Raw genomic sequence first — 19,751 nt, 5'->3', positions numbered from 1 at the left:
CGCCGAAAGGCGAGTGCTGTAAGATGTCCGCGGCAGTAAATTCCATGATCGGCGCCCCATTGGATTCGATCGGCAGGGGCGCGGAGGGTTCGGAGTCCGGAGAGGAGTCCGTCTCCTTGGAGTCACGAGTCTCGCGGAGTGCAGGGCTGGTGTTTGGCTCGATCGCCGTTGGGATCGCAGCCCCCGAGGCGGCGTCCAACCACCCATCCTCGATCGGCATAGTTGGCTCCGAATTAAGGGTCGAAGCCGATGCGGGTGCGGCCTCCAGGGAACTGTTCGGCGGCAGAGCTAGATCATGCTCGTCGTGACAGGGTGGCACGCTCGGCAGTGGCTCGAATCCGTCGAGGATCAAGTCCCCGCGGATGTCAGCCATGTAGTTTAAACTTCCAAATCTGACCTGACGGCCAGGGGCATAGCTTTCGATCTGCTCCAGATGGCCAAGTGAATTGGCCCGCTGTGCAAAGCCGCCGAAGACGAAGATCTATCCGGGGAGGAAGGTCTCACCCTGGACTGCATAGCTATTGATGATCGTAGGAGCCATCAAGCCTAACGGCGACGACACAGAGGAACTCTCAATTGAAGCACCAATGTCGGTGTCAAAACCGGCGGATCTCGGGTAGGGGGTCCCAAACTGTGTGTCTAGGCCGGATGGTAACAGGAGGCAAGGGACACGAAGTTTTACCCAGGTTCAGGCCCTCTTGATGGAGGTAAAACCCTACGTCCTGCTTGATTAATATTGATGATATGGGTAGTACAAGAGTAGATCTACCACGAGATCGGAGAGGCTAAACCCTAGAAGCTAGCCTATGGTATGATTGTTGTTTTTTGTATGTTGTCCTATGGACTAAAACCCTCCGGTTTATATAGACACCGGAGAGGGTTAGGGTTACACAAAGTCTGTTAAAATGGTAGGAGATCTGCATATCCGTATCGCCAAGCTTGCCTTCCACGCCAAGGAAAGTCCCTTCTGGACACGGGACAAATTCTTCAATCTTGTATCTTCATAGTCTAGGAGTCCGGCTGAAGGTATAGTCCGGCCATCCGGACACCCCCTAATCCAGGACTCCCTCAGGGGGAAACTCTAAGCATATATTTTTTAGCAAAAGAGGGGTTCCCCTCTGATTTCTATTAAAGAAACCACCACGGAGCCAACATGATCAATTAAACCGTATTATGGCTGTGCCATGGCAGATTTGAAGCTGCAAATCGGAGAAATGATATTTAGCATCCATTGTTTGCTTCGAACTAAGAACTAAATTCTAAGAGCTTAAAAGAAAGTAGAGTAACCAAGTTAAGATCTATTTTCTGGTTAAGATCAAAAAGTTGAGGAGATATGAAGTACCACCTCTCTTGCGGCGCCGTGTAGGCATCGGGGGTGCGATGGCTGTCGGTGGCGTTGAAGCAGATCTGCGACGGTAGACGGGTGCATCGGGGGATAAGTCCCGTTGCGGTGGAAGAGAAGGTCGTGTGAGCGGCCCCGACAAAGAGGACGACGACGCCGATGAAGCGAGAGGACGCGATGCAAGGCTATTGGTCCGTTGCCGTGGATGAGAAACATCCATCTCTAGTAGTGGAGAACGCAGTCTTAGTAGGCGCTCCGGCATGGTGGAGGAGGGTGGCGATGGATGTGGTGGAGGACGGCGGCGATGGATGGGGTGGCGGACGGAGGCTGGTGTGGGAATGTGGTGTTCTAGCGCGGACGGTGTATGAATGGGAAAATGGAGGGAGAGGTACGGGGAACCATGTTTTTGGGGCGCGCCTGTCTGAAATATGGGGAAGTTATGAACTTATCCCCCGTTTCAAATTTGGACGTCTCAACATGTCAACTTCATCTCTAAGTGCAGAAGCAGAATCTCTTTCTACCACTAGTTTAGCCTCTAGAGCATCAGCAGTTGGCAATTCATAATGCATGATTGGGCCGGTGCCACTGCTGTGGGATGATGCAACGTCCATGGGGACCTCGCTCTTTGATCTTGGGCTAACCTGTTTTGCCATTAAAGTTCCGATTGGATTCAGAAAAGTTGAAGTTAGCAAAGCATCTCAACTGGGAGTTATAATAGCAAACCAGGTAAACAAACAAGGAATTAAATATTTTCAATTGGATGCTGAAAAATAGTTATTAACATCATTGTAACCCGCTGTTGCAGCAGCAAAGCAGTTAAACAAACAAGTAGATATTTAAGTTAAGGCAAACAGGTAATTCTTAACAGTAAGTATCAAACACATAGATAGGCACAGTCTACAATATGATTAACAAGCTGTGCCATTATGTAATCAGTAGCAAACTAAATTAAGCCAAGCAACGTAATTGAACAATTTTGCAATAAGTGGCTAACTAAAATTCTGAGAAGCGGGTAACTGAACTTATGCTAGTTCTTTGTACAGGCACACTGCAACTTCTTCTTTGCTTACAAGGTTGTACGAAGGAGTCCATGGCATCAATTGCTTGGATACGCAGTCCCAATACTTCTTTCTTCCCACACTGCATGGGTAAGTCGAATGGTTAATCTGGTAAGATGGTGCGTCCTAGATATGTTATATGAGGACGTGTAGTCAGACTAGTTGTAGCCAAACACATCACACTGGCTTTTACTGTATATTTCATGTGATTACTTTTGGCATATCGAGATCTAAGCAATCTACAATACGATGAAAAGACTGGCATCCTTCACATTATTGATGAACTCAGTTCATAGAAACAAGCAATTCAACCATTCTGTGGGTAAATCAAAAGCGCCACTGGAATATTTTTCACTATCCAATCATACACGCAAAAAGGGGCGACGCCACCATAGGGGCTGGTATGGGCGGCCGCCTCAGGTGGCTGGGAAGTGTGCACCTTGTTTGAGTCGTCCAGGTTGGCCCACCCTAGTTTTGTTCGTCCCAACGCACGAGCAGGCAATGTAAAAAATGAAGAAAAATGTTTCAATTTGGGTGGGCCAATAACATAAGTGCAAGGCAGGCCCTATAGCAGGCTCGCGGCCCAAACGAGTGCCTCCCATATCGATCAATAGTAGGAAAAATCCCAATTCATTCGCTCCAGCCTCCAGTCTGGTTCGCTCCTAACCTAGCCGCCGCTGGACAGACCGACACAACACTTCCTCGCTCCCTCGTTGGAGGGCGGTCGCCGGGCTTCAAGCGAACGGAAGGACAAGAAGATGAAGATCCAACCCTGGGTGTAGTCTGCGTGGGAGGCAGCGGCGACAGCACGAGCATGGCATCGAGCTTGCGCAAACGGACAGTCGTAGCTTGCAAGAGTAGCATGCGCAACGAGTAGGTACATAACATCCCTGATTATATCTAATTCAACTCTTCAATTTCTGGCCAATAGTTAAACCCGACGGTGTTGTAAAACTTCTTGTATGTAGGGAATCTATGAGAAAATGAAACCAATTTCTACTTATTTTATAACTCCCCCAATCAATACTGAACTGAATGAATCTGATGTATCTAATCAAGTTTCCGGTGCAAACATACAAGCTCATGTTGTTCTTGAGCCTGAAGTGTTTAATGAACAGACTGCTAATGAAGGATTTGATGCAAACATTTTACATGCTCCTGGTGATGAACATATAGTGTCTAATGAGGGATCTAATGCAAGCATTTTGCAAGCTCATTGAAGGATTTAGTGTCTAATGATGATCTACTATGTTGAGAGAGAGAGAGAGATTTGCAGGCATTGATGAGAAGCAAATTATAGTGCATTTTCATAGCTTGAGGAAACGTCAAGGCCATCTACCAGAAAGTCCCCGTATCATGACAACATAACATAAATACTTTTCTAATCTGTTGTTTGAAACTATTGGCATACTTGTGCAGGATAGATATATTGAGATGCAGTTTGCGCACTGGTTATACGTGCAATTACACTTCGATATTTTCAGCCAGAGAACAAATAATTCAAGAAGGTACAGACCATGTTTGTAGTCCTTGTACACCATGTTGCATTTTGTGTTTTTTGGTGCTTGCATCATTTAGTGTTTATAATCTGAACTACTTTGGATCATTAGCTGGTTTTCAAAGTGCATGTAGCTTCACATTTCTCAAGTTATGTTGATTTCCGAAGTGCAAGTGCCTTCGTATTTTTTAAGTTAAATGTTCGCCCCTGGTAACTTGAATTCATGGATTAGCCACTGCACACAAATCATACACGAATGCCAGTATGAATTAAATGAAATGCAGGGACTTACGCTAGCTCGTTGTACAGGCTCATTGCAGCTCTGCTTGCGCTTGGGATGTTCCATGTACAAGTCCATGTTACCACTTGCTTGGATGTGCAGGCCTTGTGCTCCTTGCATCCCCCTCTACATTTTTGACACGGCGAATGGTTGATCAAATAAGAGGAATCGACCTTGATGTTGTACCAGAGGACAGATACTTACAAGGTTATACGGGTGTGCAAGATGTGTACCAGATCCCGTAGCACCGTCATGCTTCGCTAAAATATGGATTTGCTTGTTTCAGATGATATCTCCAGAAGAAATAAGAGTTAAGGTCAGAGTTGCATAGGCGTGTAAGCTAAGAGAGCAGTGAAAGGATATCCAAACATCGTCGGAACAGTGCACAAGGGAGTGATGTGTGGATACCTAGTTCGGGCCGGCGTTTGGGCATGCTCGCCTAGCTAGAGTGCGGGTCACTTCAGAGCCGTTGAGGGTGATGCGCTGGCGTTGGCTGGCCGCGCACGGATGCAGATCTTGAGTGGCAGCGGAGCGCTACGATGCGGTCGACAAGACCGTTGGTGAAGCCCCAACGACCTCGGGGGGCGTAGGTGCGACGATGTGCTCGGTGAAGTAGCCCCGGTGAGCTGGGGGGACGGCGTCGGTGAAGCGCACCTGATGCGGTGGAACTCGGTGTCTGTGAGGCATGTCGGTTGCGGCGGCCGACGTTGTCGGTGGACCACCCGGTGCGGTGGACGATGGCGTAGATGAGGTAGCTCCGGTGCGGTGGTGAAGCGCGACCGTCGTCTTCGTCGTCGTCGTCCGGCACAGAGGTGGGGAACGGTGGGGAAAGAGACGAGACGAGGGGTGATTTGAGGGTTGGCAGCGAATTAGGGATTTGAGCAATCTGGGCGCGGAAGGGGACGATGGAGAAGAGAGATTTTGCAGGGCTAGAATTGGGGCCGCCAGATATTTCAATCTGAAACATGGAAGCGCGAACTTATATTGTCGTCGTCCTTTTTTGGGGGGGGAGGGGGGTGGGTGGCTGGGTGCTACGCGTCCGTCCGACACACGTGACCACCCCGACAGGACTATGCTTCGGTGCCTTAAGGCACCTGCCTTTGTGTCCATGACATATGGGCCCAACAGGTGGCTGGCCCACATGTCAGTGACCCAAAGGCAGTTGCCTTTAAGGCACCGAAGCAGCGTCCACCCCGACACGACCCTGGTTTGCCTAGTGCGCCTACATTTGAGAATGCAAATGAATCTTCTTTCATTTGCAAAGGAATCTGTATGTATTACCATGCCCGTGTTTTCCTTGCAATAATTAGTCATTCGAAACGAGATACTCCATCCGTTCACTTTTGTAAGTCGTTTCAGACAACTTAAAATGAACTGTTTTGCACATTCTCTGAAATGTCTTCAAGGTCTTATAAAAGTGAACAGAGGGAGCACTATAAATTAATTAATGAGGAGTTATTTGAAAAAAATCGAAACGGTACCCACGCTAACCCGGATTAGAGTGTGTGTCACATAATTAGTTATTTGAATTAGAGTGTGTGTCATGTAGTTAGTTATTTGAATTAGAGTGTGTGTCACATAGCGATCTCCAATTCTAACGTGGATTTCGCATTTCACTATATCCATGCTACTTTTTTAATACAAATTCATATGTATATGATGAACACCATGGTAGTGAGAAAACTTTTGGATGGATTCAAACATATGACCTACAAAATAGCACAACAAACTGAGTCAATGTCAACTTTTCGAAATTTAGTATGGCACGGATTCGAAATAATTACACGTATGCCTGGTCCTCGGTTCAAATCTTACAATGTACACCGAATTGAAACATCGATATTAAGTCTCGTACTATGTACATTCAAATGTTGTTTTTAGCCCCCCCCCCCGCACAAATGCTACATACTTCCTGTATCGGCCAATCTTCCTCTCCTAACCACCTTAGGAAGCTATCGGATTCCAACACACGTTCATTATTTCTCTCCATGTTTCGATCTCTAAGTCTCTGAACTACACAACCCCTTTTTCCACTCTGTTACCAAATGTATTTACCTCACACACCCGCCATTGCACCCCATGCCGAGCTCTCTCTCTCTCCCCTCTCCCTCTCACCCGCTCGCGCTAAATACATGCATTGCCTATCTAGCCCCCCAACCTCTCGTGCATGCGCACGCACGCACGTTGTATATCTAGGTCACTCCCTCGAGACTGTCTCACTCTTTCTTCCGCACGGCGGGCCACACTCGCTCAATCTCGCTCTCTTTATCTGAGTCTCGTTTAACCTCATTTTCTTTCACACACAAATGATATATCTCCCTGTTCGGGCCTCGATCGACACACTCTATACTCTCTCACGAAGATTGTCTATCTAGGTCAGTCCATCCAAGCCGCCACCACTCTTTAGACCTCATGGTGGGCCACACTCACTCAATCTCTCTCTCTCTCTCTCCGTATGTATCGATTGACCTCGCTCTTCCTCGGGCAAAAACGATATATCACCATGTTGAGCCCAATTCGACCTATTCACATTGTATACTCTCTCACGCACATCGTCTATCTAGGTCACTCTCTCCATCCCGTCTCACTCTTTCGATCGCATGGCGACCCTATGTGATCGGTTGACCTTGCTTCCTCCCATGCACAAAATATATCTACATGTCTGTGACTGGATCATCTCTCAAGCTCTATCTTACAGCCCCCACCCTTGCCAAAAAGCTCAATCAGACAATATCTCTCCAGAATGAATGTCGGACCACACTCACTTTGTCTCTCTATCTATATGTCTCTCGATTGACCTCGGTTTCTCACACTGTATCTTCCACGCGTTGAAGCTACTACCTCTCCATCCCTCGCAAAGATGGAGCTATTTACAATGCGAGAGGCACTCCAACCTTGGATTAATTTGTGTAGGCATTTATTCCGGTCGGTTTAGATTATATTTTCGTAGCATTCGGCCCACAACTACTCCAATCACCGTAGCGGGTAATTAAGCTACGGGGAGCACCTAATATGAGCACCGGGGAGCCGTTGGATCGAAGATGAAGCGGCACACACGAGGCCTGAATGTTTTATTTGCAAAAAAACCTTTGGAGAGTTTGGAAAGCGCGCATAATTACAAAGACTACTCCCAAGCCATTGGATCTCACTTCCAACGGTGCAAAAACTCGTATCACCATAGTATCTAAGCTGCGGGGTGGATGTGATATTCTATGCCGCTGTCATTTTTGTTCGTAAACTTGAAAAAACGTGTAACTCGTGCCGTTACTTGTTTAACCGCGCAAAGTGTTTGTTCAAAAAAACCATCCTACACTAAAATATCGGAACAACACATGGGGGTCCCACTTGTCATTAATCAAATTTGGACCTAAAACTAACAAATCTGAAAGACGAGATTCGAACTGGCAACCTGGACTACAAAGCGTAAGTCAATAGCCTGAAAAAACGAACGGTTGTTGGCTTTGTCCCATAACTTGATTTTATACAGTACTTGTGTTGAGTAGAGTAGAGGGAGTGCCTCATCAACACGTGCATGACCGTTATCTCACTTACCGGTGGGTCCCAGGTCTGCGATCTCAATCTCTCTCCTCTCCATCATCTAACCTTTGCACGGGCACACACGAAGAGTGGTGCTAGCTTGCCGTGGTGTTATTACAACTAAAAAACTTGGAAAATAGAAGAATCTCCTAGAACAAGAGACATTGTGGCTGGTCGAGAGAGCTAACCACATCTATCCTCCGTGCCACGTTTGCATGATGAAGCTGTGTGGCTAGTGGGGTGTTTTCAACCGACTGGCTGAGTCCCGAGGTCGAACCATAGGTACTACGTCTGATACAGTATATTTTTACATGCACATTTTTCCTCCGTGCCGAGACGTGGCACACCCTACCGCGCGGTTTCGGGGTCCTCCCGGGTGGTGCATGCATATATTCTTCCTGACATGGGACGCCCTACCGCGTGTTTTCTGGGTCCTCCTCGGTCGTAGCACCGAAGCAAGTAAATGAGTCATCAAATCACGAAAGACCATCTTTCCTGCCGAGTACATCTGTGAAGCACGATGGCTAGCTAGTTGGGCTAGTTCGACCGATTAGCTAGGCCGCCACCACATTTGTTTTTTCACCCCTTTTTTATCTACTTGCCGGTAGGTAAATTTAAATATCCACCGTGGCGTTGCTCTGGTGTTTGGGTGCGACAGGATTTTTAATTTTTTGATTGACGGGAGCAGGCGCGACATGATTTTTAATTTTTTGATTGACGGGAGCAGGCGCGGCAGCAATTAGTCACGATGACTCCGCTTGTACCCACTGCTCCTTGATGTGAGAAGTCGTCGACTGGTGTTTTACCGTGGTGAAAACCAAAAGATTCCCCGCTCCCTCTGCCTTCCCGTAGATTGCATTGCCTTTTAGCCGTTTCGCCCCCTTTGCTTCCTCTCCCCATTGCTTCTACCTGGTGCCATGGCGGCGCAGCAGATCACGGAGTCCGAGGTGAGGCTCCTGACACAGGAGCTCCATGCCAAGGATGCGGAGCTCAGGGCCAAGGACGTGGAGCTCTGTGAGCTCAAGGAGGAGAGGAGTGCCATGCTCCTCCGTTATGTGCGGGAGTTCACGAGCTTCAAAAGAGCAGGCGTCCACCACAAAGATGCTTGAGGCCTCGGCAGCGTTGCTGCAGAAAGCGGGAGATACGATAGGCCGTCAAGGGAGCCGGCTGGAGTGCGAGTGGGCCGATCGTGACGAGGTCCAGGATCGCCTCAGCTACTTGGTGAACCAAGTTGCCACACACATGTTGCGGCTGCACGATGCCTACCGTCGTGCCAGCGCGACGATGCCGGCCGTCGGGCTAAACCCGTTCGACCACCCGGCTGACTTCAACGAGCTGCGGCTTCCTGACCTGGTCTCCTTCTTCACCTATATCTCTGAGAAGCTGAGCCGTCTCCGCGCGATGGTGGGGGCTGAGCTGGACAAGGAGGGGTTGCGGGCTGCCATCGCCGTTGCCGGGAGAATCCTTTCAAGGCTCCGTCACCGGAATCCATTCATGCCATTGGACGCCGTCTTTGACGAGCTGGCTCCCGTCGACCGGGAGCGGGCTCTGCGGGGGGTTGCACCCTGCATCACCAACGTCGTGCGTCTTGAGAAGTAGAGGGACTTTGGTGGTGTTTAGGCGCCTTCTGCATGGGCATGTCCATGTCTCGGCGCAACATGACCGTTGGATCAAACTCAGACGGTGCAGATCAGTCACTGTAGCACAAAGTGTGTGGGTGTGTTTGGTTGCATTCTCATCTCAATATAGTTGTTTCCTCTTCGTGTATTTTTGTCAACCTACTAGTGTGGACTCATGCACCCTTCATGCACTCTGCCAAACACCCAAAAGTGGGTCGAGAAGGGAACTTTTGCTCCCATCCCGTGCACCCTTCATACACCCTGCCTAACACTATTCGTGTTTCATATGGTTCATGTTTCGCGGAGTACCGTAGCACCGTACTCTCCGTGCGCTGTGGACCTAGTTCTATTAACATTGATCTCACCGTCCATTCTCGACCGGACAGTCGAAAAAGCGGTATTATGTTACATATAGTAGTAGTTGACATGCGCACAACATCATTTGTTATCGTCATATCTTACTATACTAGCAACAAGATTGTGTAGTACTGACGTATGAACCACTGCACATGCCTAGTAGTAGGAGCATTGTGTATGTTCAAGTGGCTGCTGTGTTTCGCACTCCTCCGTCGTAAGAGTGGAAACGCTTGCTGTAATCATTTTTTTTCTTCTGAAAAACAGTGGACACGCTCTACCATGTGGATCCTCCTCCAGCCATGCACTAAATTACTCACTTTCACCAACGTGTGGGACAGCCAGCATCGGGGTCCACCAGCCATGCACTAAATTACTCCGCAGTAGAGTGACGGTAGACTACCCCGATCGAAGCACCGCAGTAATGCCCAATGAGCCGTCAAATCACAAAACCCCCTCCTTTCCAGAAGTAAGTTGGACGGACGAAGCAACCATCATTTCACTCTTATCTCTCAGCTTCCTCTCTACCAAACCCTCGCTTCTGCCTCATCTTGTTCCTCATTTATTCAAGAAAACCCCGACCTGCTTCTGCCATTGTTCTTCTCTCCCAAAGAAGGAAAGGTGAGCGCATCAATGGTGTTGATTCTGGCCAAGGCCCGGTATTGCAACCTCGAGACTGATCCTATAACTCCCTCTCTTTTCTTATTTTGGGTTTGTGATTATGGTTTCTTTTCTTTTATTTCTATTTGACAGTTTCTTGATGGACGCCGGAGCACTAGCCGAAGTGATGTCTACGGCTCTGGCCAAAACCGTCGAGGCTCATGGTACGAAGAAGCGCAAGCACCCCTCCGAGACTACCGTGGACAAGCTCAAAGCCATCGCCCTGTCCAAGCCCCCCCTCTCCGGGATTCCTCATTAAGCAAGTCCAGGTAATATCTCTTCTTGACGATCTTTTTCTCGATCTTGATCGTGTTTTTTCATCTAACACGCAGTACTAGTACTAGTAGTACAACTTTCTGGGTGATCTTGCATGTGATTTTTGTGTGCCAAATGACGGTTCTAAATTCCTCTTTTGACCAAAACATGCGAGAGGTTGACACTGATTTCTTATAGGTTACTTTCAACTACTCCCTCTGTCGCAAATTTCTTGTCTTAGATTTGTCTAGATACGGATGTATCTAATACTAAAATGTGACTTGATACATCCATATCTAGACAAATCTAAGACAAGAATTTTGGGACGGAGGGAGTACTTTATGAACATCAATGCTACCTTTTAAGAGGGTATATTTGCCTTAGTAACTTGTGTTATGGATATTGCATGTAATCCCTCTACTCTCATGCCTTTGAAGACATGTTCTAGTGTCTTTCTTCACTCATTTCTGTGTGTATATGTAGTCATATATGGAGTATAATATCGAAAATCATCTTATATTTCTGAACGGAGGTAGTAATAAAATATGGTTTGTGTTTGAATTAGAACCAGGTCCGCGGTGGAGATGAAGTTCTCAAAGTCATGCCTGTGAACTGGAAGACCCGATGATGAGTTCTACTGCTGAACTATCCAGCTACTATGTCCTTGTCGCCACGTGTCCTGAACTAGTGTTTTCCTGTAGCATTGTTGTCAGGCGTGTTCTCGAGGCTGTACTTGACCACAAAAATTTCCAAGCTGTGCCTTCGATTACGAAGGGTGTGGTTCTTGTAAAGCTTCCCAACAAATCTGATGCGGCCTGTCTTCATCGTCATGTTTATGAGCGGAAAGACCACTCTATTAGGTTCTCCAAGGTTGACAAGATGGTGATTGTGCATGTAGAGATCTCACACGAAGTCCATGGCCTAGTCAGTTATGCGGGTTCATCCCGTAGGTCGGTGGCAAAAAATAGTCTACAGAGTTTAGTTAGTGCAACTTTGCTTGTCTGTAGTAAGTACTATTGTTCGGTACTTGATTTTTGTTTGTGAACCCTGTATTGTTTATCAGTACTGCCGATTTTGGTGTGTGGTCGGTCCTGAGAACGGTCTATGTTAATGTCTGTCCACTCAATTCAGTCTGTATATTTTGAAGTATCCATATCATATTTTTTGTGAGGACGGTCTATCAATTATGGTTACACTCGAATATCTGTATGCATTGCAGGGTTTATCGCACCCACCAGGATTTCCAGCCCCATGGATGTTCGGTCCATACGATTTTTCATGACCTTTGGACTGTCCTGCTTGTGGGAGTAGGCGGGGCCCCTGCATGCCGCGTAGTTGGACGATCAATCTTCTGTTTAGTACTTCAACATAGTGATTTCCTGGTAAGGATTCACTCATGTCACATCAAGTAAATCTTATTGATTTACTGTCTAAATCTTATTGATTTAATGTCATGTTTTCTTTCTTTTCCTGCAATTTTACGATGCAGGTTTTGCCATGTGACATTCATCACAGAATAAACCGTTTGGATTGCTCTACGATGGCTATTTTTGCAGGTTTCACTTCTTATGTCGTGTCAGTAACGAAGGCACTGTCCATCACTTATATTACTGCAAAAAATTGGATCAGTCTGTTGTCTGAGTACAAGATGAATCCCTATGATGAACTACAGTTTGGTTTAACAAAAACACCACAATTAGTCCTTCTCGCGTTTAAAAGAAATGAAGAAAAAAACTGGATCACGGTCACGGATCCTAGTCAAGTTAGAAAGCTGATCATAGCAGACCAGACACGATCCCCGCTGTCTCGCATAGATCGAGCACCGATAGTTGCTCTTGCACCGACAGCGGCAGCAGCTCAGTCTGATCCAGCTGAGGATTGGGCACCGACCGCGTTAGTGGATCAGTCTGATCTACGGGAGGATCGGGCATCGACACCGGCACCTGCTCCGACAGTGACACCAGCTCTACAAGGAGCACCATCTCCGGCAGCAGCAGCGGCTTCGGCACCTGCACCAACACTTGCACTTGCATCTGCTCCGGCCCGTGCAGTTGCACCGGCAACAGACTGGGCTGCAGTTCGCACTTCATATACCAAAGTCCTTACAAAAACCGACATGTCCACCTTCTTGGTAAGTGTCGGTGTCAAAACCGGCGGATCTCCGGTAGGGGGTCCCGAACTATGCGTCTAACGCGGATGGTAACAGGAGGCAGGGGACACGATGTTTTACCCAGGTTCGGGCCCTCTTGATGGAGGTAAAACCCTACGTCCTGCTTGATTAATATTGATGATATGGGTAGTACAAGAGTTGATCTACCACGAGATCGGAGAGGCTAAACCCAAGAAGCTAGCCTATGGTATGATTGTATGTTGTCCTACGGACTAAAACCCTCCGGTTTATATAGACACCGGAAAGGGCTAGGGTTACACAAGGTCGGTTACAAAGGAGGAGATACACATATCTGTATTTCCTAGCTTGCCTTCCACGCCAAGTAGAGTCCCATCCAGACACGAGACAAAGTCTTCAATCTTGTATCTTCATAGTCCAACAGTCCGGCCAAAGGATATAATCCGGCTGTCCAGAGACCCCCTAATCTAGGACTTCCTCAGTAGCCCCTGAACCAGGCTTTCAATGACGATGAGTCCGGCGCACAGTATTGTCTTCGGCATTGCAAGGCGGGTTCCTCCTCCGAATACACTATGGAAGAATTTGAATACAAGGATAGTGTCCAACCCTGCAAAATAAGTTCAACATACCACCGTAGATAGAATAATATTTCCACAAATCTAATTTGCTGACTTGTTTTGGCAACACGACATTAGGCCATGGCCCGGTGATTATTCGAACCATTTCCTTTAACTAGCCCCGCACATAACGCGAGGCAGTTTTTTGACACGTCTTGTCAAAGCAGAGATCGTGTCCCCTTATCACGGGATTCTCATCAATACGGGCGTGGGTAACCCAACCGCGCCATCGATTACGGCGCTTGGGGGATAAGCGAGTTTTACTAGGCTAGTGGGGACAAATAGTTTCGTCCGCCCATATAAAAAGATAAGGATTCACCTTTTCATCCACGCCTTCTTCCTCCTTTGCTCATCCATTTTCGCACACTCGAGCTCCAGCGCCCAAGTCCGCACTTCCCACCTCACCCCTCTCCAACCATGTCCGGAGCGGGAGGCAGGTGGATGGTCTCCTCCGTTAAGGAGGGACACATCAAGAAGCTGAGGAGAGCCGGATACCTGTCCGACGACATCGCACACCGGCTCCCAGATGAGGGGCAGCTCATCCCCACCCCCAGGCCCCATGAGAGGGTAGTGTTCCTTACTCATTTCCTTCACGGACTGGGATTCCCTCTCCACCCATTCGTCCGGGGGCTCATGTTCTACTACGGCCTGGATTTCCACGATCTGGCCCCAAACTTCATCCTCAACATCTCGGCGTTTATCGTCGTGTGCGAGGCCTTCCTCCGCATCAAGCCCCACTTTGGCTTATGGCTGAAGTCCTTCAATGTCAAGCCGAAGGTAGTGAGCGGCCGCCAGGCGGAGTGCGGAGGCGCCATGGTGGGCAAGATGCCCAACGTTACATGGCTCGAGGGCTCCTTTGTGGAGACCATAAAGGGGTGGCAATCGGGGTGGTTCTACATCACCGAGCCGCGTGACCCTAAATGGGCAGCGGCCCCCGAGTTCCGATCTGGCATCCCCGCGCGGCTCACCTCCTGGCAAGAGAAGGGCCTGTCCTGGGGTAGTTCGGGAGAGCTGACCGGACTCCAAACATATATTCAAAACATGGTGAACAAGAAGCTCACACTCGTCAACGTAGTCCAGGTCATGCTCATCCATCGGATCCTCCCGTGTCAACAATGGGCTTTAAACTTGTGGGAGTTCGACCCGGCGCAGCACCGAACTCTGAGCAGGCTCTTCGACACAACACACGAGGATGCCTGGAAGGTGCTATTCAAGGGTGCCGAGGTTCCCCCTCCCACTACCGAGGATCGTGGATTCAGCGCGAAGCGCCAAGCCAACGCGGTAAGCTGTTTTACCTCTTACAGGATACTTGTTTTTCATAGTTTGACTCTATGCGGGATCTAAGCTCTCGTACCTTTGATAGGACTGGCAGGAGACGGCCGGACAGATCGACTATCCGGGTCCTTTGCCCGAAGGCCCAGCTGATGCTCTCCTGACGAAGATGCTAACTCCGGCTCCTTACAAGGTGCCGGAGAAGACCAAGAAGGCCAAGGGAACCCGAAAGAGTTCCCGGCGTCAGGGGGTATCGTACTCATCATCCGAAAACTCCACGACGCACTCCCCCCCCCCCCGAAGATGAGGAGGAAGACGAAGATGTTCCCCCTCCAACCGGGGGAGACAAGAAAAGGAAGGCCGCCCCAACTGGGGAGGCCGAAGGGTCCAAGAAGGGAAGGACTCTCCTTCCGGACTACTCCACCACCGCCGCCGAAGGCGAAAATGAGTGGCTGCTCAGGGACAAGCCCCTGGCGAAGTCGTAAGTATTCGGATGCCAGAGTAACTCATAGCATACCTTTGTTGCACCGCTTCTCCTAACGCCGAATTGTGACTATGCAGACCGCCACGAGCCCGTATCGACGTATCGTCGGACGGCTCCCTGGGCTCGTCGGATATGGATAGCGATCCACTTCCGACGCCACCTCCCCTTGCCCTACGGACAACGCCGAGGTAGTGTCTCAAGAGGCACCGGGTCGAGGGGAGACAGTCCCGGAGGCGCCTCAAGGCGACCTTCCAGACTCCAGGAACAGAGGGAGCAAAGCCCCCGAGGGCTCCGAGTTCGGCCCTCAGCCGAACACCGCGCCGGAACCTCCAGTGGTTCCGGACTCGGGCAGGCGGCCTCCTTCCAAGAGGGACAAGACGCCTATGCCGGTGACCTCTGTCCATCCAGAGGCACCGGACAATCTGCTGGGAGCGCTTCGCAGTGCTTCCATCAACGAAGAGCACCACACTATTATGAGTGCGGTGATCGAGAAGGTTCAGTACGCAAAAAGCGGACTGACCGAAGCCTGTGCCAGCCTTCTAACACGCTTTGAGGTAAGTGTTCAAAATGTAGGAAAAATATTACCGCATAGACAGTAGCCCCTGATGCTCTGTTCGGTGTTCACAAAGAAAAGCCGAACAGAGGATCAAACAATATCGCAGGAGTCTAATATAAGTATGTCTATATGTGTATGCAGGCTTCGCTGCAGGCCTCTCCCGCACTGACTGCGGAGGTCGCCGTACTGAAGCAGAACCTCAAAGGGTCCAAGGAAGGGCTCGGACTTGCCAAGAGGCAGCTCGAGGAGAACAAAGGTAAGTAATACCTAGTCTATAGATGTGTATATATACAAAAAAGATGCGATTGCAAAATGACAGGACCATCATAAATTTGCCAGGAGCCACTACCGAAGTGGCGACCCTTTAACAAGCGCTATTTGAGGCCGAAAACAAAGCGGCCAAGGAGTGCACCAAGCGAGCAAAGCAGGAGGCGCGGGTGGGCGAGGTGCAGCAAGAGCTCCAAGCTCTCGTGATGAAGCACGAGGCGTTGGAGCTTGACTCGAAGACGCGAGAGTCTGAGCTTGCCGCGGCCCTTGAGAGCGCAAAGAATGCCAAGGCCGAAGCCCAAAAGGCCCTCCAGGAGATTGACGCGATGAAGAAAATAGCGGCGGGTAAGGCATTCTATATGCAAAGCAAGCATGTGAGAGTAAACTACCTATTACTTACCTGAATCCGGAGCTCACCAGGAGCATTCGCAGATTTGCCCCGCAGCATGTCGGATGCCACACAGTTTTACCAGGCCGAGGAGGGAAGCTCAACGGAGAAGCTGTTCTAGTCTCAGTATATTGGGACCGAACACCCGATGCCTTTGAGCAACCAGCTAAAGTAGTTGGCGAGCTACACAAGGCGGCCGAACAGGCCATGAAGGGCCTTATAGTCCGGCTGTGGCCTGGCGACGCCCTTCCAAACAGCTACTTCGGCATGGTGAGGCGGCTTGTGGATGCCTGCCCACGGCTCGAAGTCATCAAGCGGTCCGTCTGCATCGAAGGTGCACGCCGGGCTTTCGCCCGTGTGAAGGTGCAATGGGCCAAGCTAGACGCCGTGAAGCTGATCAAGGAAGGACCGCCGCAGGGCAAGGAGCATCGCACCCCCGAAATTTATTATGAGGGTATCCTGAAGGGTGCCCGTCTTGTAGCGGACGAATGTCCAATAATATTTGAGTAACCTTGCTCGTGTGATCCTGTATGATGAAAACTTGTTTCATATGTGCTATGCAACACTTGTTTGAATTTAAAATATTACCTTCGGTTTGGCTGTTTATCCAATCTGAGAGATGGCTAGTCCTCGGCTTCTGCCCCCATGCCGCGAGTGCTGGGGTGTTCGGGATAAACCTGAGCAATCTTGTTCCCATTTTTGGGTCCTTCGAGGGAGGTGCTCACCACAGCGAACAAGGCAACCGGACTAATAATGCTTTATCGCTCTCACTTAGCCATAGAATTCTATAATTTTAAATTTCAGCGAAGCCCCTGGTATTCGGAAGGCTGAATTCGGGGCACGATACACGCCTTTAAGCCGGACAGGACCGGCTCCTCGCTCTAAGCGGCATAAGTCTTTAAGGACTCGAAACCTCGCCGAACAGCGATCAGTCTCTCACCTTATCATGACAGTCAGTTTTAGCTTTCTCTACTGAGGTGCTTAGCCCAGCAGAACCGGGGCACAATCGCAGTAATTCTCCTAGTGCTACCTTAGCCGATAGAGCGGAACGTAAGGTACCAAAACATAGGAGCCGGGCAAACCCAACATTTGACCAAAGACATGATTCGGAGCTGATGCATATAATGCTATAAGTTCGGGGTGCCGCACTTGTGAAAGTGTTTAGACTTCTCACACCATATTGTGGGGTATTTAAGCCCCTGGTGTATTGGCCGTACCAAAGTGTACGGTTGCAAGGCGTTATTAATGAACACATATATATATAAAGAAAGAAGAATGCAATAATAGTCTTAATGCTATGCATTGTTTATTCAAAAAGGTACGTTAAAGCAGAATGATACAGATAGTGCGATAAGCAAAAAGTAGGACTATGTCCCTTCCAAGGGCAAGCTGAGGAATAGTATTAAAGCAAATATTTCACTCGTTATCGTAATCCACCTGGGAGTTCCATGGTGTGACGTAGCTTTCTGCCTCCTTGGTTGCTGCATCATGTGTTCGGCAATCATGCTGCCGGACAGGGTTTTCAGAGATTAAAGTCCTGAAAAGAGAAAGATAACAAAGCGGGAAGCCCCTAGTACGGTTTAAGCCGCGTCTTGGGGCGTGCCGTAGTTGTGCCCCCTCCCCACCTGTGCCCATGGTATTTTTAATGCGTAATTATGTACGCGTGGCACGGATTTCGCCGTTTAGCTGGGACTGGGGTGGGGGCCGCATTGCTACGCGGGCTCAGATCATGCCAGGCGGTCTAGTTGCCCATTACTCCGAGTGCGCTTGAAGGTGTCCAGGTCTTGAAATGCCGAACTGGTGGATTGCCTTGAGAGGCTGCTTTGCGCTTCTGCTGCGAGGGCCGCAGTGTGCTCCTCCATGCAGAGAGAGCACTCTGTGTTTCCATTAACTGTGATGACCCCCTGAGGTCCTGGCATCTTGAGCTTGAGGTATGCATAATGCAGTACCGCATTGAATCTCGCAAATGTGGTTCGCCCGAGCAGTGCATGATAGCCACTACGGAACGAGACTATATCGAAGATTAATTCTTCGCTTCAGAAGTTATCCGGGGATCCGGAGACCACTTCCAGTGTAATTGAGCATGTGCAATGGGCCTCTACACCTGGAATGACGCCTTTAAAGGTCATTTTTGTGGGTTTGGTCCTTGAGAGGTCTATACCCATTTTGCGCACTGTGTCCTGGTAAAGCAGGTTGAGGCTGCTGCCGCCAACCATAAGGACTCGAGTGAGGTGAAATCCGTCAATGATTGGGTCTAGGACCAGTGCAGCAAATCCGCCATGACGGATACTAGTGGGGTGGTCCCTGCGATCGAAGGTGATCATACAAGAGGACCATGGGTTGAACTTTGGGGCGACTGGCTCCAACGCATATACGTCCCTGAGCGCACGCTTCCGTTCCCTCTTGGGGATGTGGGTTGCGTATATCATGTTCACCGTCCGCACTTGTGAGGGGAACCTCTTCTTCCTCTGGTATTCGGCTGCCGGGGCTCCTCCTCGTCATCGCTATGTGGCCCCTTATTTTTGTTTTCGGCAATCAACTTGCCGGCCTGCTTGAACACCCAACAATCCCTGTTGGTGTGGTTGGCTGGCTTGTCGGGGGTGCCGTGTATTTGACATGAGCGATCGAGTATACGGTCCAAATTGGACGGGCCTGGAGTGCTTTGTTTGAATGGCTTTAGAGCCTTTGAATCCGGCATTGACTGTCGTATCCTCAGTATTATCGCTGTTAATGCGGCGCTTATGTTTGTTGCGACGTGACCTGCTATTGCCGTCCTTGGTATCTGAAGTACCATGGTTCTTTGATATGGTATTACTGCGAGCCAGCCAACTGTCTTCTCCCACACAAAAGCGGGTCATGAGTGTCGTGAGGGCTGCCATAGATTTTGGCTTTTCCTGACCAAGGTGCCGGGCTAGCCACTCGTCGTGGATGTTGTACTTGAAAGCTGCTAGGGCCTCTGCATCCGGACAGTCGACAATTTGATTTTTCTTTGTTAGGAACCGTGTCCAGAATTTCCTGGCCGATTCCTATGGCTGCTGAATTATGTGGCTCAAGTCATCGGCATCTGGTGGTCGCACATAAGTGCCCTGAAAGTTGTCGAGGAATGCGGCTTCCAGATCTTCCCAACAGCCAATGGATTCTTCTGGCAAGCTATTGAGCCAATGCCAAGCTGGTCCTTTGAGTTTGAGTGGGAGGTATTTAATGGCGTGTAGATCATCCCCGCATGCCATGTGGATATGCAGGAGGAAATCCTCGATCCATACCACAGGATCTGTCGTGCCGTCGTCTGATTCTATATTTACGGGTTTGAAACCCTCTGGGATTTGATGATCCATTACTTCGTCTGTGAAGCATAAGGGGTGTGTGGCGCCTCTGTACTGGGCTATATCGCGACGCAGCTCCAATGAGTCTTGCCCACTGTGCTCGGCCCTGCCGG

Source organism: Triticum urartu, chromosome 3 (assembly GCF_003073215.2).
Source record: "Triticum urartu cultivar G1812 chromosome 3, Tu2.1, whole genome shotgun sequence".
NCBI lineage: Eukaryota > Viridiplantae > Streptophyta > Magnoliopsida > Poales > Poaceae > Triticum > Triticum urartu.
Note: the sequence above shows the minus strand (reverse complement) of the source record.